The 21,803-nt window shown below is 42.4% G+C and overlaps 1 protein-coding gene and 1 long non-coding RNA gene across 2 annotated transcripts in view; both read right to left on the reverse strand.

The window, feature by feature from the left end:
• LOC115398888 (gamma-aminobutyric acid receptor subunit pi) overlaps positions 1 to 8,639 on the reverse strand; it is a 53,310-nt gene extending 44,671 nt beyond the window's left edge. The window contains exon 1 of the mRNA XM_030105891.1: positions 8,592 to 8,639. The gene's annotated coding sequence lies outside the window, so the exon portion shown is untranslated. The remainder of the gene's footprint in view (positions 1 to 8,591) is intronic.
• LOC115398889 (uncharacterized) overlaps positions 1 to 21,803 on the reverse strand; it is a 154,203-nt gene that overhangs the window by 117,020 nt on the left and 15,380 nt on the right. The gene's annotated exons all lie outside the window — the stretch shown is intronic.

The following is a 21,803-nucleotide window of genomic DNA, read 5'->3' on the forward strand; positions in this document are numbered from 1 at the left end:
CATGAAAAATTGCTTTTCGGTTCACTTTTTCAGCAGACAGTGATAAATGATGGATTTCAAATAGGCAAGGCAATTACCAACAGCTGTGGTAGTGAAGACAAACCAGTGAATATTGTCGAATTCCAGAAAATCTCAAGTGGCTCATTATTTTATTCTGAGAAAAAAAAAAAAGAACTGAAAAATATCCTCTGTTAAAGAGCTATTATTAAAGACACTGTTTATCAGTCTCCCTCACACAGACAACTTCCGAATGGACCAAAGAGAATTTAATCATTGCTGCTGATGCAGGTGAAAAATCTTCCCCATTTTCACTGGAAAATACGAGCAGGTTGATCGTACAAGTTGTAAAGCTGACCAGTCTGCTGTCTCGTAAAGGAGCAAGCGGGTTTTATGGAGGATAACAGGGCAGATGGATGGGCTTCTAGATTTCAGTTTGTGTTGAGAATATCACATTGTGAAGAAGTTGTCAAAATGGTAGAGGATCAGACGATCCCGTCTGCATCGTTTAATTTTTCTCATATCAAGATGTCAATATTGAGAATGGATCTGCATGGATGGATCCTTCCATCCATCTTAGACTTTACCTTGAGCAGGGTCACAGAATTAATCCCAGTTCACGATGGACAAGAGCAGGACACATCCTGGACGTGCTTCCAGTCCACCCCAGGACAAACAGAGACACACACCCACATCCACGCCCAAGCTCTCCATTTAAACTCAACATGCATGTTTTTGGAGTGTGAGAAGAATTGGGAGAACCCGGGGGGAAAACCCACGCACACGCGAGGAGCAGCTGTGGCTCGGTTGGTTGAGTGGCCATTTCTCAATCAGAAGGCTGCCATTTTGGATCCCCATCTCCCCCTGCCCACGTGTCGGCGCGTCCTTGAGCAAGACAGTGAGCACCGAATTGCTCCCAGAGGATGGATTGGGTGCCTTACATTGCAGTTGCCTCCACTGGTGCGTGAATGTGTGAGTTGGCTGAAGTGCTCTGAGGCTTGCTCAAGTAGTGGAAAAGTGAAAAATATGATTGAAAAGCTAAAATCCACCAGGGAGAAGATGCAAACTCCACACAGAAAAACCCAGCTGGTATTTGAACCTAATACCTTTTCACTATAAGGCTAAAGTGTTAACCACTGCTTTTAACCAGTCTTTAACCACAGTCTTTAGTTTTAACCCAGTTTTTAAACTATAAAGTACAGTCTTTAACCATAGTATTGAGTCTTAGCCAGTATTTAGTCTTTAATCACCATTTTAACCAGTCGTTAGGCTTCATCCAGCTGATCCATTGATCTAGTGAGACAACCTGGACTCAGTGGGTGCAAACAGTTCCTAACTGGGCATCAATCAAAACAGCTGATCCACTGATCGATCTAGAAACCCGGATCCAATCTTTGCAAGCAGTTTACTTAACCTTGGGCTCCCAGCTTTTCTTCACTTCTCTCCTTTCTCACTCGACATGTTTCACTACTATGTGTCATTGACCATAGTCTCTCTTGTAGTCTGTGAACTCTCTCTCCTGGAGTCCCCCCTTTCTTGCAACCAGAAGGTTGCTAGTTCAATTCCCCATCTTCCACATTCCATAAGTCAAACTGTCCTTGAGCAAGACACTGAACCCTGAACTGCTCCCAGTGAATGGACCGAGCGCCTTGCATGGCAGATGCTTCCACCACTGGAAGAGTCATTTATTTATTTAATAAAGGCAATGTAGATATGTTTGCAGTTGTCGAAGATGTCAGTATAATATTAGCCTCATTCCTAATTTAATAAGAAAAAAAAGTCTTGGCTAATTTATGCAACCAATCCCTCATCACAAAGTAAAGAATCCAAACAAACTAATGGCAACAGAGACACACATTGTTCGTTTCCCACTGTTTCAATAGCTGAAGAAACTCAAGAACTCTGCTTTCACTTTTTGAGACACTTTATATAAAATCCAATGTCTGACTGTTTTGTCTTTGAGTAAAACTTTAAATGTGCTTTGGCATCAGTTCTGAAACATCGGCGGTGTTGTATTTTGGTGGTTTCTGACATGAGCAAAGTGACATTAGTGAGCAGCCTCCAGCATGAACCTGTCAGACGCAGTGAAAGAGGCGATCAGTCTCCCAAATCAGTGTGTCAAAGCCCTTGTCGAGGTCCAGATTCTGATCTGACCAGTCATCTGATATGAGCTCGGGAGGGATCATGTGCCAGCAACCCTCCGCGATGCAATTTTCACCAATTCTCCATGCTGTGGATATGACATCCTTGTCCTAACAAGTGAATCTGAAAACACAATTTATTCCCTCATTAATATGGGCAAAGTGGTACAATGTTCTCTCGAGCCAATTTCTTCTCCTCGTGTAGCTCGGAGATGTTTTCTTTTGTGGTGTCACCTTTGAGACAATCCAGTAATTATGTTAGCAAGCGGGTACAATAATCTCTCTACTGACAATCAATAAGGGAAGAAAAAGCCGACATAAGATGAATTCCTATACAGAATGAAGTCAAGTCTCTTCCGTTAAAGCAAGAAAAGCATAGTGTAAGCTTTTAATCTGCCAGTAATAGGCTTCGGTAAAATGTTATCCAAGCTTCCTGTGACTGGTGAAACCATTGGTGCCTATATACAGTATTATGGTGCTGCTTTATATTATTAAGCCTGAATTGAGAGGGATTAAATGGGAAATCAAGGCCAGGCTGCTTTGAAGCTACAGTCTGGTGTTTGTAAATGTGGGCCGCTAAATGACTTCCAGATGAAAGCAGTTACTTCTAGTTATAAATGCATCCTTTTTATACTTATATTAACCCAAGGCTGCTTCAACAAAGAAAGAACTCAAGGACTCCTCCCCTGAAGATGGATTGTTCAGTCATGGCTGACCTGACTAATCATGGCAGTCACTGAGAGAGTCAGATGGGGTCCACGTCTCGGCGCGGTGTGAATTATATGCACTTAAGAGGAATTTTGAAAGGTCGGACAGTGAGGTGGCATTTCAAAGGCTGGGAAGTCAGGCAAAGATTCACTTCGAGGTCAAATTTGAAAAACCGCTGGAGTTTCCCAGTGAGAGCAGCTTGCCGCGGCAGCAGAGGAGATGATCAAGTGTCCTGCTCTTCATTAAAGCTGGGAAGCTGTCCACTTCACAATATCGATGGCAAAAAAAAAAAAAAAACTGTGAGTAAGACCAACCGTGTCGGATTGTTTTGAACTCTCAGTTTTAGCCTTTACTTTGGGCAAATGATTCAAAATGATGTCAGCCTCTGCAAGACCAGATTGGAAAGTAACACAATGAGCCAGGACTGGTGTTTTTTTTTTTTGTTTTTTTTTTTTTAGCTGAAAGCCTTAGGATTTAATTATGTAGAGCATAGAATCAAGTTAAAAAGTCTGGACAAGGTAGAAAAATGTTTATACATTCGAGACAAGGTTGAAAAGCAGCGTTGGATCGTCATGATCACTGATGGCAAAACCCTGACATGACTGTGCAGCAGACCTCAGAAACACTTCGGAAAACCACCGAAACAAACCTCATAGGGAATGCTTTGTATTACATGGCTCTGGAAAGACACTCTCACGAATCAGATTATTGATCCTGCATTTTCTGACTTGTACATGACTGATCACTTTCATTGAAATTTCAAGAAAACCGGATTGATCTTTGTTGTTCTTAAGCAGAAGTGCAATGTCAAAATAGGGATAGGCAATTTTTATTCGACTTTAAATTAGGGATGCACCAATACCAGTAGCAGTATCTGGTAGCGGGTCCGATATTGCACTGATTATTCGTACCTGTGAAAGTACGATACAGCCCAGCGAGTATTACACGAAGTTATCCATCAGCAACATTGTCTACATGCAAGGGAGCACGAGTGATGTTCATGGTTTGGAGATTCTTTAAGGTTAATGAGGATGATAAATGAAAGGCAGCTTGTGAATAATGTTCTACCAAAATACCAAGAGGAGGCGAAATGTGCAACACCAGCAAATGAATCACCAGAGGCATTTTGGACCTGCAGAGCTAGCTTGATGTCGCTAATTAGATTAACTGCTCAGCATGTAGCTACGAGCTATGCTACATGCTACACGCTAATGGCTGCACACAGTGAGCTCGGCCCCTCGGTCAACTCACACTGGTCCTATAAAGAAGTGGCATCGGAGCATCCTGAACATAAATCAAAGCTCATCCAAGATCATCCTTAACATAATTAAAAATTAATGCTGCAAAAAGCCCTTCCCATGCTTCATCTATAAAGTATCTTGATGCTCCACATACTTCTGGCAATTTGGGCACATAAAGCATGCACATTGTGTTTTTTTCTGAGGCTATAAAGAACATGTGAAGCTGGCTGAGATCCTGTTGGCTTACCGAACATCAGAGGGATCAAAACAATAATCATGGAGCTTCTATTGGCTTTCCACTTGTGACTGGACCAAAAAAAGAAGAAGAAAAAACTAGTAACAGAGGACTTTTTGCAACAATATATTTCAACAATATATTTAGAGGGTGGAAATAGACTCTTTGTGTCATAAGGCATCGGGTGAAAGAGTTGGTTGTAAAACTGAGGTTCCAGCCAAAACAAAAAAGCCCCGAGGCAAACACTACTGGCTGATATTAGATATCCACAGAAACCATGTTTCTTTTGTTTCATCTTAAAGTAAAACCGCCCCCTGAAATAATACAATCCTCGTTTTTTAGTCTCTGCTTCTCCTCCACACTCTTTTTTTTTTTTAAATTCAGTTTTCTTTTGTTATTTATGATTTGCAGAAGACACCAGCCTCCATGTACTCATCTCACTAAAACTGGAGCAGATGAACTGAAAGCGCATGTGTGGTCTGCATCATTGCTTAGTCAACAATGAGTAAATGCTTCATACGCCAGCCGCAGCCACAGCTCACCGCCTCAGCTGACACAGTCCTCTTTTTTTCCCTCTTTTTAATGCCAAGTTCAGCTGTGATCCTCAGCCTCTCCTCTCCAGTCGCATTCTTTGTTCTCTTTGTTGGGGAAAAAACAATGCTCCATAGGTGAGAGCCATGGGAGCTCGAGAGCGGGAAGCCATCCGACGACACGGCGTTCAGAAACGTCGGCGGTACAATCTGCATGAAGTCGCACATCAGTCTTTCAAACAGGCCATTCATGTCTTTGTGAGCATTTCCTGCTGAATGAATGTGAGCTGATATTGCTTCAACCCGTGACCTACAACGAGGCCTGACCTGCTCGCAGGTGAGGGCCGCTGCGGTATGGGCACAGTCGAGGTCATACGACGCCTTTATGTGGCTGCAGGTCAATAATGTGGCGCAGCACACCGGGGGGAACGGCTGGGGAGAATCTGTATTCAGCTGGCAGAAAGTAGGGGGTCTGTCCTAATCACAGTAAAGCTATCAGAGCTCCAGGAGGGAGTATCAAAAGGGTTTGCTGATAGGCCAGAGCGTGGTAAATCACCTTTCCAGGGTCTCCACGCACTCAATGTCACGGGGGTCGTATCAATTACACGCAGAGTCGCTTACTTTGTGTTTGATTTGTGTTTACCAAGCACTGAATGGAGCAGATTGAAAAAGGGTTGTTTACTTGAAAACGTGCGTATATGGTAATGTAAAAGCTTTACTCAGATTAAAGTGTGTCCCCCGACACACATAAATACTCGATAATGCCTAAACTGCAAACTGCAGGTCAAAGCAACAGAATTTTGTATGTAATTCCCCAAAAAATACTTCAATTTGGCCTGTGCACTGCTCCACTGAACCACAGGAAAAACACTCACATTGCTCTATTTTCGTGTTGCAAATTGGAGTAGGGGCCAAAGCGCCTGTGCATCACAGCATGGTAAGCCCTTTCTATTTGTTTCAAACTGGAGTCACCCACGCCGACTTGTAGAAACGCCTCGGATTGCATGAAATTTAAAACTTTGCCGAAAAGACCAGGTTTTTCTCTGTATTTACTGCTCTCTCCTTTATATACAGATGGGACAAAGAATAAAAGGAATACCAACATCAAACGCCTTCAAGTCCCTGAGGACCTTCAGTCAGTCATCAAGGTCACGGTATAACCAGAAGTACAATGAAGCCTGCTTGACTTGCATGAAACCCTTGAGGACATTTGACCTCTCATTCTAAAGGCTTCTTCACGTCTTAATGCAGGACTGAAACGTTTAAGAGGCCTTTAAGAAGAGAGGCACAACAATATCTTCAAGAGCTCCGAGCAAGTCAAGTTCTCTTTGTGATACTTTCAAAGATTCTCAGTCTCTGGAGCTTTATCGGAGAAACAAGACCAGGGAAAAACTTTTTGGGGTTTTTGATAATAGTGGCGAATAACACGGTTCAACATGTTGCTCCAAAGTACCTAACAGAGGTCTGCACACCCGCTCCAGCCACTCTGACCTTCTACAGCGCTACAGGCCATTGCCTATAGCAAATACATTCATCTATATAATGTTTTTTTATAGGTTCTACGCCTCTGCAAATGACAGTAACATCCTCTCATTGAGGCCACACTTTTATTACCCTTTCCCAACAACTTCCACATTGATCTGGAATCTGATTTCATTTTAATCTAATGTTTCTGAAGGAAAACCTTCTGGATGAGTACTGCAAAGCCTGGTTCATACGGGAGGGTTATCTAAGACCTGTTTACACAACAATGTTTTCATGTGAAACCTTTCGTGGTGCTTTGTGTGTTCATTTTGACGGCAACGGAGCTCACAGTCACTTAAATCACAACGTTTTAGAAAGAGCTGCCAAGGTGGAAATAACGCTCAGACTCTGCGTCTGTGTAAACAGAGGAAAACGCTGCTATTGCGTACAGACACCGCGTGGCATGACTCCCATGTTCTCCTGGATTTGGTAGTTTTACAGTTGAGAGTGACTATAAGAACAATCCAACTTGGCCGTTTGTTCAAACAAATGTCCGTGTACTCGCCACTGTTGATGTTCATAGTGTGATGTCTGTGTGATTTCATTACAAAAAGAGAAAAAACAGCTCCAACTAGTGGTCCAACATGAAAACTACACCTTTTTCAGTGTTTCTGCCATCGTAGTGTGAACGGACATCGTTTTCAAAACATTGTCGTGTAAACGTGAAACTTCTCTGAAACAGAAATGTTTTCACTTGAGACACTGTTGTGCAAACAGGACCTGAGACACTTGGACTGCATTACTAACTGCATAATGTCAACCTCAACACTAATCACTAAATCTTTCATACTTCTCAATTCTTTATGAATTAACTGAAGCCAAAATACTGACCACTGACTTATTACTAAGCTTTAACAGTGAGAGAACAGATGAGTTTTTCTTAATTAAAAGAAACATTTGAAGGTTCAGTCAGAGAAATGTGTTTTAATAGAATACCTTTGTTCACCACTGTAGTTTGCATGTTTATTTCTTACATGGGATTTTTTTGAACATGGTAGCTGCTCACAGCATGTGACACACACAGGGAAGAATGTCAAGGAGAAGGTGCTTAAGATTAGTGGTTGAAATGTAAAAGCTATTCATGGTGCCCGGAAAGGTTCAGCGAGGCTCATCGTCAGCTGGGCTTAACTCCAGCCAGCTGTTCATGATTCAGATTTTTGTGGGTTTTTTTTTAATACTTGCTGTTTTGCCACCTGTTTGGATTATCTTCACCTGATACAATAACCACAGCTAAAAGGCAGACAAGAGAACAAAAGTGCCAAGAACCTGATACCTTTCCCAGCCGAATCCTGGCAGCAGAATGATGCACCTGCAAATTAATTAAAGCTATGGCCGGAAAAAAGGAGGCATGATACATGTAATTTGCATTTCCCTCTTTTTTTTTTGTCTGTGAATACAGTTAAATCACTGTGTAAGTGAACTGTATATAACAGTGGTGCTGCTGGCCCACATCCCAGGTGAGCTTTCATTGACAAAAAATTCCAAGTGAGGCCATGACGATCTTGACTTTTCTGCTATTTCTGGTTTATCTACTTTACTCTGCAGGCACAAAAAATGAAACCGATTGATTTCATGCCATCGCTGACATATGGATTTTGCGCCGTCTCGCAACATACTAGTGCAACAGCAAAACCTGCTGCAACACAAAAAATAAATCCCACAGATGATTATGAAAAGAAGCGCAACACTATACAGAGAATATTTTATCGGTGGGATTCAATGAGGCCCAGAGGGCTCTGCCTTATCTAGAATGAGCAAAGCGCAAAAAAAAAAGAAGAAAAATAAATAAATAAAAAGCTGCAGTGTCTTCTCTACACGATAACAGACAAATGTGCAGTAAAACATCCCATCATTCTCTCCACATGACCTCTGCAGGGATTATAACACCAATTGTATGCAATGACTGACGCATGCAGTGCCGGATCCTGCCTCATCGGTTCTGCACCGTGGCATCGCCATCGCCGCGGCGGCGCCGGAGCTCCGGCGCTCCGTGTCAGATGCACGGGGAGCCGTTATTGAGTATTGATGGTTTGGCAAGAAGGCGATAGAACGGAGCACTTCTCCGTCTCCTCCTGAGCTCGCACTGCGAACAAAAGCTCCGCCGTTGTTACAAATTAGAATCTTGACACGACTTGATTACTCTCGCTGCCCGTGAAGACAGCCTCGTGCTTGAGGATCCCAACGGCTATATTTCTTCCTCTGCGCGCAGTCTCACCTGCTAATGAGGAGGATGGTGAACACAGTCCCTCCAGATACAGCGAGGGCCATGACTGCTGAAGGAGTGAAGACGCCAGCTGGAGTTTATCTGAAATAAGAGCACACAAAGGACAGTAATATGTAACTTCAAGTGCTGACAGCAGATGCAGAAAATATGGACTTAATTTCCTTCAACGAGGAAATTGTCCGACGCATCGCGGCAGTGAAGCAAAGCTTATATTGTACAGCTGAACCAGTGACTTCTGGATTTCCCCTTTCAGGCTGGAAGGCACTACAGCTGGTCTGTGACCCCGTTTCTATTTTTAGTCTTTACAGTTCTACAAATATTTTCCTTTCACAAAGATGACTTTTATCTCCCAGGTGATGGTGGCCTCTCTTGTTATCTTTCCCAGTTTCTCTGAAATTTAGGATGGTGCATTTTCTAAATCAGGCGGCAGAGCGAAACGGCGCCGACATGCCTCGGGGACATTCTCTCAACGGTATAACGACCCCTCATTAATGATTTCACCCCAACTCTGAGCCCCGCACTGAGCTCGGGACTTGGACGAAAAGTAAAGCAGCTTCCTTCTGAGCGAGTCCTCTCTTGTTTCTTATATCCCCCCGCGTTCCCACTCGCTCTGCCTCTCTTAAGATGAAAGCAGGCAGAAAACCTTCGGAGACCAGGACGACTTAACCGCTCGAGACCCGACAGCCACGGACGGAAAGCTGGGGGCTAAGGAAATATTTCATGTGAAGTTGAAAGCAAAGTTCTGTGGCACTGCTGTTAAAATTGCCTTTCAGTGTGGTGAAGCCTTTAAATATGGCAGGACCTGTTGGTTACATGTTTGGATTTGGTTACATAACATACAGATCCATTACAGTTTGTGAGAAAAACAGATGAAAAACCAAGGAGCAATTAAGTATTATTGGAACACACAAAATTAGAATCAAAAAGTTTCATTTAAAAATTGATGAAAATAATTCAAAATTGCAGTAAAAACAAAAGGAATTAAACTATGAGTGTAACAGGTGTGACTGTCAAGGGCCACAATTCAAGACCTACAATAAAAAAAAAATATATGTCAACTGCTGTGGTCCAGTGGACCGGATTCAACTGATTTGAGATGTACTGCCCGACTGTTCACGGTAACCGCCATTCCCCAAAAGACTACCAACCAAAAAAAAAAGGGTTGAATGATGAAATTCAATGACGAAGCAAATTTTTATTCTTTAGGATGATGAAGCTTTGCCGCCAATCCAAAAACCCGTCCACACAAATAAACACAAATAGCAGAAGAGGTTTGATATAAGTTAAACACAATGTAAACGGTCTGGAATTCATTACAATCTCCCGCACACACTCACATTCATGGAAACAGTTACCATGTAAAGAACCAGTTTACCACTGGAAGCAACTTGGAGTTCAATGCCTTGAACATGGATACTCTGACCCAGGACTGCCGGGGCTTCACCGGCCGGGGCTGAAATGATGATGATGATGTTCCCAGACACTGAGGCTGCAGTGCTAACCAGACCCATAGAACTCTGAATGACCTCTTGGCTCATCGTTTGTGTATGTGCGCCTCTCAGGTGGATTTTTTTGTCCCAAACCACCCGGACAAAGACATTTTTCTTTGTGGGGGTGTCTGCCACATGGCTCCTGTTGTTGGTTCCTGCTTGTGATTCATATTGTCTAATTTCCATAGTTGTGATGGGTATTTTATGGACATCCCACGAGTTCTTAAAATATGTGATGCTGACTTTAAGAATAAAGCAGAATATTCTACTTCTGAGGAAGATGATTTGTGATTCCGTTTTCTTTTGTGCATTGAGGATTTTCTACAGACGCGGTATTGAAATTTGCAGCAGCATAAAAGTTCACAGTTTGGCTGCAGAAAAACTTGTTGCTGCCAACTTGACCACACGAGTTTTCAGCCATTCCTGACAGATGTCATGTTTTACAGCACATGTGCCTCCACGTTAACTTTAATTGTATCGCCTGTGTGTACCAAAAATTAGCCAAGCTTAATTCCCAAACTTTAAACTACAATGAAAAATCAGCAATTAAAACCAAACAATTTTTACAATTTGCTTGGTGGTTTGGCGGGTCGGATTTGACCCAAGGACCTTATGTTTGACACCACATGTTCGAAGATATCTTCAACACTCAATGTGCAGCAGTTACTGAATACCTCTGTGTTGTTTGTGTGACTAAAGTGTGATTTGTTGGAGAATCTTGTCTGCGAATGGACCGCAGTAATGACTACAGGAAAAAAATCTTTATTTATCTGCTTTATTGGAATTTTTAAATGTTTTTCAAAATCTAATTTTCTTTTGAGTTCTGGTTATGAAAAAAAATTACACATGCCAAATCTTATCAGCAACAACAGGACGGGATTAATCTGCTCAGATCGATCAAACATGATTAGAGAGATGGCTCATGATTGAAAAAGTTTTGAATCAGTCAATGTGTGAAGAGCTGAAGCTCATCTAAATTAACAGCTTACAGGATGAGAATAATTCATCCTTGCTGAAAACACATGAGCCCTTCGCTTGTGGTGGAGCGCTCCTTCTTCATGCTCCACCCAATCAGTATGAAGCGGAGTGAAAATCAAATGTAATTAGTGAACACTACAGTTAAGAGGGGATTTGCATCATTTCATAAGTGAAATAAACAAATTTTATTAGAAAAACATTTGCCTGGGGATTGTGCGGGTGTAAGTCTGCCAGCTCACCAGGCTTAAGTTGACCCCCTGCCAGGCTGAAGCATCTGGGAAACTTTTGATATTTCTAATCAGAATCCAACTCGTATTTAGAAAAACTTGAAAAAAAAAACTCGGATGGGAACAACAGGAGTTGTTCAAAACGGAATGGAGGCTATATGTATAACATTTTTGCCTAAAACGCCGGTATCGCAGGCGTTGTGAAGGTACAGATCCCATCATCAAGTGTTCAGTGTTTGAGGGGATATACGACCAGAGACCAGTGGTGTAGTTCAGTGTATAAACACTCATTTTTCAGTCAGCGTTGTGTAACACAACACTGCCAAATCTCCATGATGCACCACTCAGCAGTATCTATGAGTCAGAGTGAAGATTTTTTTTCCCTACAATGATGAAGGCAGGTCCCCCTCATCCGCCTCTAAATGGCCAGTAGTCACCGACCGCTCAGTTCATGTTCATGTTTATAGTCAGCATGAGGGCTGACGAGCCAATCAGAGTCAGCACGCAGTCCAGTCCTGGTCAAGTTGGTGTTTCTTACCCGTCTTCAGTTTCTACACTTCCTGATTTATTTAGAATCTCACATGTGTCCTGTCTTTACTTGTCTTCCTGTCTGCCTTTCCTCAGTGTGTGTGTGTGTGTGTGTGTGTGTGTGTGTGTGTGTGTGTGTGTGTGTGTGTGTGTGTGTGTGTTTGTCTGACTCCCTTACCTCAAGTTCTTGTGGCTAGAACATCTTTGTACCTTCACATATAGACTTAAACATTCTTTGCGTTTTCTTATGCCCCATTTCAGGCCAGCTGACAGCTTTGCCTGGGCCCAGGACAACACGTCTGCGGTGCAGTGCGGCGCGGAGCAGCGCAGCGCCTGCATGCAGTGTCAGACCAGGGGGTGTGGAGGTAGCCTCGTAAACCAGACCCGCCCACTCCTCATCCACGTTTGGATTTGGAGTTGGGCTTAGTCGTCATCAAAATGCGTTTGCTTCTCTAAGGATTAGCATTAGCTCATTAGCTCTAGCATCCTTACACGCAAAGACACGTGAAAACGTCTTTTCCTGTAAGAAACTCACCAAGTGCAGACTCTTGCTCTTGCTTGGTGTAATACTTGGTATTTTGGCTATAACTTTACTCATTGCAGCTTTCAGACGATGGTTAAAGTTAAAGTCCGTAATCTCCGCTACAAGCAGTGATGGCGTCACTTCCGGTTCAGCCACCGGAATTCGCCAAAAAAATTCGAAAAAAAAGCGGCAATGCTGATTGGCTCGGCCGTTTCACGACCGAGTGAAATCCCCTTCTATAGGCTCCTACCCAGACTGAGCTCAACTCCAAAATTCAAACGCGGATGAGGAGTGGGCGGGGCTAGTTTACGAGGCAAGTGTGGAGGCGCGGGGCGGTGCAGCGCGGTGCCTACATGCTGCGTGGGGAGCCGTGAGTGGCGTGCTGGATTGGCCCCCCCACCTTTAATTCTGAGCCCCCCAAAATCCTGGGCCCAGGACAACAGACCCATTCATCCCCCCCTGTCGGCGGCCCTGCCCCATTTATCCAGCAGTGTTTCAAGTGAAAACACTCCTTTTCTGCGTTTTTGTTTCAGCAAAGATTCAAAGTAACACAGCAAGGTTCTGAGAACGGCGTCTGTTCACACAGCAAGGGCAGAAACACTGAGAAAGACGTAGTTGGCATGCTTGGCCATGAAATCACACACAGAGACAAATAATGCACTATACAACTAAATGAAAAATTATACTGAAATAATGTTACAATGAGCAAATAATATAGATGGATGGAGTTTTGTACATGGCAGTGTTTTTGAAAAATTAGAAGCAGTTGCAAAAATGGGCTGTTTTAAAACAAGGCATAAAATGAGAGAATCACCACTTCTCCAGGGATTTAGACGCCCCTGCACCACTGCCAGGGACACACCACCGTCTTTTCCTCTACAATCTTCCATTTGCTCGTAAAACTCAAAAACTTACCACTGCACTGATGTGTAAAAGAAATCATGAAAGAAACAGAAATCACAGATGTGCTACAGCCTAAAGCTTTCAAAAGCAAGGTACAGGTGTTAATAAAATGTTCCAAAAAAAAATAGGAAAAAGAAAAGAGCATTGCAAACATGGCTGTCTTCTCATCTCCGTGTGCTGCTCAGCGATGCATTAAAAAGGACTGAATCACGCCCACTCACCTGGAAGCAGTTCAGTCAGTACATTACAGCAGTTTACAGTAACCTGGGGAGCTGTTCTTGGGATCAGGGATACCCCTATAAAACCTGTCTGGCTGAGTCTGGCACTGAATGTTTGACTCATTCTCACGCGAGAAGACCACACAGCGTAAAGCTTCATACATGCCCGTGTCAATGGCAGACTATTGGGAATCCCAGGCAATGGACAATGAAACTATAATGAGATGTGGCTCCGCTGAACTGCTTTCTGGATTGGAACAGACTCTCAAGCAGAAGACACGCCATTTATGTGCTAACCAACATCACCAAGCAATTAATCACACGCGTTTTGATTCATTATCTTCAAAGATGCGTGCTCATTCCCAGCCTTGATGGAAGTCCTTGTCTCTGTAGAGTGAGGGCGATGTAAGTCATTTGCGACTTCCATTACAAAGTGTATTTGACATTCGGCTTGTGTCGCTGTCTCTTTGTGCCCCAGTTGTCTTATGATTGGCTCTGATGGGTCAGACAGCAAATGAGAAAACTAGAAAATAATTTATTTCTTTGTTTGTTTTCACACCAGGTGTAATTGGATTCATCTGTCACTGTCTGGGGATAACTTTCTGATCTTTTGGCAGATGTAAAAAAAAAAAAAAAAAAAAAAAAAAAAAATACACAAAGTTTACAGACAAGGCTTTGTATCCCAGAAATCACATATCCAGATGTAACACTGTGCACACGCAGCTCTCTTGCTGTTCCCTCCCGCTGTGTTACCCCTAATCTTCAAAGTACCAAATGTTTTCCTTGTTGGTATTTGAGGACATGAGACCATGGCTTTTTCAGTGCCCCCGGTTAGGGAAGTCCCAACTTTAAAGCTCACTTATCTCCGCAGTTCAGTTCATGTTTTTTTTTTTTTTTTTTTTTGACAAAAACCGCCCTGGCATGTGCCAAAGCTGAGTGACCATCCCGATAAAGGACACGCTCGCACGGGAGGACAGGTAGCAGTGAGCCACGGCGATGCTTGTCTTTCAGCCGCGATTCCGACCGCTGGCAATTTGATTCTAAGCCGACTTGAAAAGGGCAGCAGCAAATATAAAAAAGATATGTCAAGCAGAACTGAGTCACTTCATCTAATTCTCCGGCTTTTCTCTCCTTTGTAGCTCTTCAAGGTACTTATTCCAGGCTCACTGGATGAGTCACGTCAATGGCACGTCAAGCTCGTCCATATCCACGTCTCCCCCTTTCCCTCGTCATTCTCATTCACTTGGTTATTGTGGTGACTGATTTGTGGGCTCGGATTTTATTTTTCAAGAGCATCAAAACCTTTAAATGTACAATGAATTAGTTTAGCATCATTAACATCATCCAAATACTGACAGAAGAAAAACTCTAGAAAGTAGGGAAATTTCTCACCAGCAGAAGAAGCTTTGTGAGGTAGCTTATGCAAACTAAACAGGTTGGCATGTACGTTAATCTGGATAAAAGTCTGATATGTGGCTGAAATCTTGAAGTCAGTGCATTAACATAACACTGAGGGCTTTATTTGCTCAGACGTTAAAATGTACAAAAAGTTGTACTGTTCTGTGTTTTTCAGGTGATCGGGGAAGAACAATACCATCATGCTACAACACGTGCAAGCAGGAGTATTCAAAAGAGGGTTTGTGTGCATTTTTGTTTGTTTGGGCACATAATTTAATGTGATTTTATTGAGTTGGTGATGTTGGAGGATAATGTTATCAAACATGTCACACACACACATCGTAGCATTACAGCAAATGTATGATAGATGCTCTAAGTCAAGGCTTTGGGAAAGACACAGAATAGATTCAGAAAAGATTGCTAGATCCAGAAGAGTAAATTAAAGAAAACATTTCATAATGTCCCAACAAATCGAAGCCTCGTGACAAACTCACATTGCAAATTGGAAAATAAGCATGCACCATTAATAATAATGCATGAGCTAGTTCTTTTTGCATAATTTGGGAAACACATCTAATAGTCCATGTTCATGACTGCAAATGTTTGGATTGTGCATCTTCATAAAGGTCAGCTCCTTTTCTGGATTCCTCTTAGGAGCAGAATGCTGCCACAGTGTCAGGCTCGTGGAGCTGCTGAGGATCACAGGCCTGCAAACTTCAAATGCCAAGTAACCTCAAGGCCGCAACTTCCTCCAATATTGCAAATAAAATTAAGCTTGTATCCATGTTTCCACATAAATCTCCAGTGGATCAAGGCCAAGGTCTTTGTCTGGGACTAACTACCCCAGTGATTGGCTACAGAGCCAAGTGTACATGGCGTTTCACGTGGAAACATCATTTTTGCATTTTCGTTTCAGAAAACAGATTTGATGCAGATTTCATAATTATATGGTAACTTTTTGAAAACGATACCCTTCAGAAATGCTGAAAATAACGTGGTTTCAAAGATTCAAAAAAAGCTGCATTTTCAGTTGCTCCGAGCGCAGGTTTCACGGCAAACAGACAAACAGAAATGAACTGAAAGTTTTCTGTTTTTACTTAGAAACATCATCTTGTAAACGAGGCCTATGAGTGATGAATGAAGCTTTCAGTTTTACACTCATATAAAAACAGATAAGAAAAAAACTTATAAAGCCTTTATAGCCTGAAGTGTCTTTTAGACAAAGCTACAGCACTTCTGGCTGATTTTCCTGTTCTTTAAGCCGGGTTATGAATCCAGAGGGGATAAAGCTGTCTTGAAGATGAATGGATGGATTTTACAGATACATCAAACATGTTGGAGGACTCTGGATAAGCATTCATTTCTGACTTGCGATTATGAAAAATGAGTAAGAGAGAAGATGAGACCTGAGACGGGATGTGTGAAGAGCTTACAGGTGTGAGATTAGAGTTCACCCACTTTACACAGATGTTGAATCAGCAGTGTTGCACAACAGTGGGAGCATTATTGTTCCCGAGTTTCTGGAAAGGTTCACACAAACAAAACAAAACAAAACCAACATCAGAAGCTGAAGGAGTCCATCAGGAAAAAGTTGAGGTGTGCGTCATCCATTAAATGCGTCACAGCCTATATTACATTCCGGGAAGCCACAGTCTCGCAGGAAATCTATGAAACTTGAATTCTTGCATAAAGCTCATCGATTGTGCCAATTTGAAAGAAATGGTATCACAGCGTCTCCAATATGCAGAGTTAATTAAATCTAAAGAAGTGGCTGAAATACAAATCTACAAAGAAACACAAAACCACCTTGAATGAGTTTCAGAGCTGCAAAAAAATCATTTGTTCTGCTCGTTTGCTCCAGTAGTTGCTGTGCACCGCTCTCAACTGCTGAATTTCAGAATATTCTTGAATATGTAAATTGTGAGTGACCTACCAGACACCTCCAATCCTTAAGTTGGCGGTTTGATCCCCCGTCCAGCCCTCTCCATATTTCAAAGTGTCTTGTGGTGATTATTTGTGAAATGTGCCACATAAGTTCAATTACACTGCATTTCAAAACCTGCCCGCAGAAAAATAAATCCGTCTGGTCTTTTTTTGAATGCTACTGTATAATTTTTGTGCACCCTATCCAGAGAATAAATTTGGCATGTGCAGATCGCTGAATAGAAAACAGGCAGTGATTTCCGATGCAGCCATTTAACATGTCAAAAAGCTGGAGTGGCGCAAGTGCTGCTGTTCACATAAATAATAGCTATATTCCATTACCGCGGCGCTTCCAAAGACCTGAAGCTCGGCATGCTTGAGAGCTCCAGCACACCTGAATCAAACGAGTGGCTCATCGTAAAGCGCTGGCGGAGCCTCGGAGCATGCCGCTCATTTGAATCAGGTGTGCAGGAGCAGGAGAGACATCTGAAACATGCAGGGCAGGAGTCCCCCAGGACGCAGGGTTTGGGAAACACTGCAACAAGGTAGAGATGCTGTGTATGCTGGCGCACTGGCATGGAAAACCGGGACACCATTCATGTTCTGAGACACACCTGTGCTTCTCTGCTGTGACAATTCAAATATTTTGCCTTTGAAAAGGACCTACTTCCACAGCAGGTGATCACATCGTCGTCTTTTCCAGTTGTCTGTCACTTCTTGCGTGACATACTTATGGCCAATTATTCGGAGGACCAAAAACAGGAAAAGACAGCAGATTCACTTCATTTTAACGAGGCATCCTTGCTGAGTGAGATCAACTAGGATCTTTCACAGTGGTTGTTGTGATTTTTGGTGCAAAATGCTAAAGATGCTTGGAGCTAGTGAAAAGATGGAAATGCAACTTTTCTCAAACTCTGCTACTGCACATATTTTTCTAGATGGACAAAACAACAATGCTTGCCTCCCAATCCATGTTATCCTCATTAATAGTCATCCACAATGGTGATCACACTTCATTTTATGTCCATACAAATGTCTGTTTAACTTTGCGTATTGTTGTCTTTCAGCATGTGTGTGTGTGTGTGTGTGTGTGTGTGGTTTCATTATAAAAAAAAAAAAAAACAACCAACAGCACCCACTAGTGGACCAACATAAAAACTTTCTGCTGTTCCCATGTAAATGAGCATCATTTTCAAAATGTTGCCATGTAAACGCGCAGCCTTTCTGAAATTAAAATCCAAAGACATTTTCATTTGAAACGCTGTGTAAATTCTGTCTTAGAGATCTCAGAAACTTCCATTCAAGTTCAAAATTGCAACAAATATTGAACTTTTATTCATTTGATTCAGGTGTATCTCAGCAGGGAAGCTTCAGAAAGTCGGGGTTTCCACAAATGTCTTGACATGCCAACAAAATCCTTTTCATTTACTGATAGCAACACCAGAACTCTGCTCTTGTTGAATACCAGCCGCATCCCAGACTCCAGCACAGAGGTGGCCACCCCCACTCCTGGAGAGCACCTGTCCCACATGTTTTAGCTTTCTCTCTCTGCTTCAACACACATGAATCTAATGATTCTGTCTTAACCGAGCACCGAACAGAGCCCAGTAATGAGCCTGTCAACGCAGAAAGGTGTGCTGGAGCAGGGAGAGAACTAAAACGTGCAGGACAGGAGCTCCCAGGAATAGGGTTAGGCACCCCTTATCTGCATAAATCACTGCAATCAGGAATCATTTCTTTGAAGATCAATTTCATTGATCTCAATTATAAAAGTCTCAGGACCTGTGATGGTCTAAAACCCTATTTATTAGGATACTTATTTGAAAGGTGATCAATGACGAGGTTGATTTGATTTGTGGAGTTGTTCCCAGATGGAACACCCCCACAGAACCAGCAGCTGTTTTCCTGAACGTGACATGCTGTGCTTGGTCAGTGGGGATTTCGTTGAACCCTACAGCATTTACCGAGAGTCACGGACCAAACCACCATGAAGCAACATTCACATGGGCTTTCCAAAATGCTTTGGCTGGAAGCGGTTTGGCCACAGGGCCAGCTGCCGGCTGGATAGTAACCACGAACTGGACAACCCAGCCAGCTTTCTGATATAAAAGAAACTCTTTATTTCAATCAGAAAAGCATTTTTATTCAAGATCCAGAAAGACCGAAGAGAACTGAGCTTCAGGCTAAAACCTTAAAAAGTTACTACTGGGGAGCTGTTTGCAGCTCACAACCTTTCCTCCATCATGGTTGGAAATATATTCATCAGGTGGTCGACTTTTGAGATTAATGCCTTTTGTAGCTGTAATTTCAAAAACGTTGAGTTGAAGTTATCACTGCAAACTAATCTCGTTCATCAGCTTGGCTCATGAAACAAGATTTCCTCCTCAAGGGTGATGCTTGTTTTTCTGGTTTGTCAGACACTCATCAGACTCTCTGATATGCTGTCAGACAGACAATTTGTCACACAGCAGCGGCTGATCCATGGAGAAAAAACTGAGACACAAAGGTGAATACAGTGATAATAATTGGGAAAAAAAAAGTGCTAATAAGAAATTGACGATTCAGCCTTTACTTTCCTTCAAAATCTCACTTTTTTTTTTTCCACAGACATTATGTTTCAACAGACAGACCAGCCAAAGTGTGTAAGGGTGCTTAAGTTAATCTGGTATGTATAAAACAGCTGGGTTTTTCCTGATGATTTTTGAAACATAAGTCTCATTGCATTTCAGCCAGCCACTCCGACTTCAGTCCATCTAGCTCCATATTTTATTTTTTTTGAAGAAAAAAACTGAAAAAAAAAAAAAAAAAATTCTTTCGAGATTCCACAAGTACATTGAATCAAAAATAGCACTGAAAGAATTTCTAATGTGAGTCTGATGGAACAGAGTAATGCAGCGTTTCGCTGCGCGGTAGAATGGTTTTCATCTCTGCTATCAAAGTATCTTAGTGATGCTGTCATTGTAGAGTCTTTAGGGTTCTCGCCACAGTCCAACCGGCATCTCTCATTATATAAAAGACACTGGGAGGCTCAGCCCACCTCCTGACAGACGCTCTCTCGGCCTCATCTTTGCCTCTGTTGCGCTCTCAGATGCAACAAGGCGGCTTCTCGGAGCAACATTCGGGGCTCTGCGGACTTCATCCAGGCAGAGGCCTCCCTTTCCCCGTTTCATCTGTGGATTTTAGAGGCTTCGATTCACGCTCTGACTGACTTCCACTCCCCAGCACGTCAGACGGGTCTCCAGCGTCCGTCACTCGGCGCTATTATTAGGCTGAGCTGGCAACATTGCTGCTTTAACGTACACTATGGGGAGGAAAAATGCAGGCTTGCAAATACAGGAGTGATGATGACAGGGGAGTGGATGATGATGATGAAGAGGGATCAGGGAAGGGAGGATGATTAAAAATGGAGGTTTAAGATTAGTCTGAACATGTCGATTTTAGGGAAATTTGATCAAACGGCAGGTTCAAGAAGACGCTATGTAATCATTGAAGGTGACAATATAAATCAGTTAAAGTGACAATAAAGTCAATGTGACCTAGTTTGGATGAGCTTAGTTACTGAAATTGCATTTCCACAAAAAGACTAATAAGAGAAGATGGGACATCCAGTCCGATAGGAAGATGCTGAGACTCTGGCCTATTTTCTATTGAAAACATTGTTTCTGGAGTCTGTTTACAGAATGAAAGTGCAACTTTATGAAAAGGACTCCCAAGGTGGAACTTTCTGAGAAGACTGCAATTCCATCTCCATGAAAATGGGGAAAAACTATTTTTCTGGTGTGTCGAATTGTAAAAATATATAAAACACAATACGTTTCTGGAGCTACCATATTTACAATCTTTTCCAACTCAATCTATTGGTTCTTACACTTTATATTTTACATCCTGCCTTCTTATATTGTTTCCTTCATCATGACTACCTCAGCTCCAGCCTCCATGAATGTTCCCTTCTGCTTTTGGTATGTTCGATTGAGCCGTGCGACCCCATGTCGACAGAGCGAAACAGTAGGAGTCATTTAAGTGGCTTGAAAGCTATTTAAAGCTGTTGACTGGACCTGGTCTTTGCCCATAATATAATCGTCTCCCCTGCTGGGGCACACACAAATGACTATTGATGTTAAGTGTCTTTGAAAAACAGAAGCTAAAACAAAAAACAGAGGATGGTCACATCACAAAGCCACATAAAGACATGGAAATGCTGTAGAGGGCTTGCAAAACTTAAACCATAAAAGCTCATTAAATTTAACTCATCCATGCCTCCCAGAAATAAAGTTTTCAGCAAAAACAAAACCTAAATGTGTTTCCTTTTGTCTGACAGAACTGGCAGGGCTCTCTCTCTCTGCTGAGATTCACTTCTCTGCCAGCAACAAAATGAAATATGATGTATTATTTGGTGAAGCAGAGCACTCCGTTTGATGGAGCTGTTCAGTGCTTTGACGCCTGCGGTCCAGTATGTAGAATTTACTGCTTGGATGCTGGAAGACAGTGTACAGACACACCTGCAGGTAATCCTGAACGCCAGTGCTTTTGTGTGAATTTAAGATGCGTACTGGACATTTTACACGGTTAAAACTGCACTTGAAACACCTCTTATGAATGGAGACTCCTGCGCACACACACACACACACACACACGCGCTTTGACAATGCTGTCTTCAACACTTTCTTCACAATGCCAGGTACGATATGATGCACCAATATGAAAAGTTTGACTGATACAATAACCAATATTCATATTTACCGATATCGGTATATCTTAATATTAAAAAAAGCATTTCCCATCATCAGGTGGTACTTGATTATCATTTCCGTGACTGATTGAGTTCATCTTTGTGCCAACTTCTGTAAATTTCTTGTTCTTGTCGAGGGACCGCCGGTATATTGCGTGTCCATTCACCATTAGATATTCCTCTTATAGATCACTTTTATTATCATTAGAACAAAATGTCATCAGGATAACTGAGCAGACGGACTCATCTTCCTCGGACATATGGAGTAGTCCGACTCAACTTCTCC

The sequence above is a fragment of the Salarias fasciatus genome, chromosome 13 (assembly GCF_902148845.1).
Source record: "Salarias fasciatus chromosome 13, fSalaFa1.1, whole genome shotgun sequence".
NCBI classification, from domain to species: Eukaryota; Metazoa; Chordata; class Actinopteri; order Blenniiformes; family Blenniidae; genus Salarias; species Salarias fasciatus.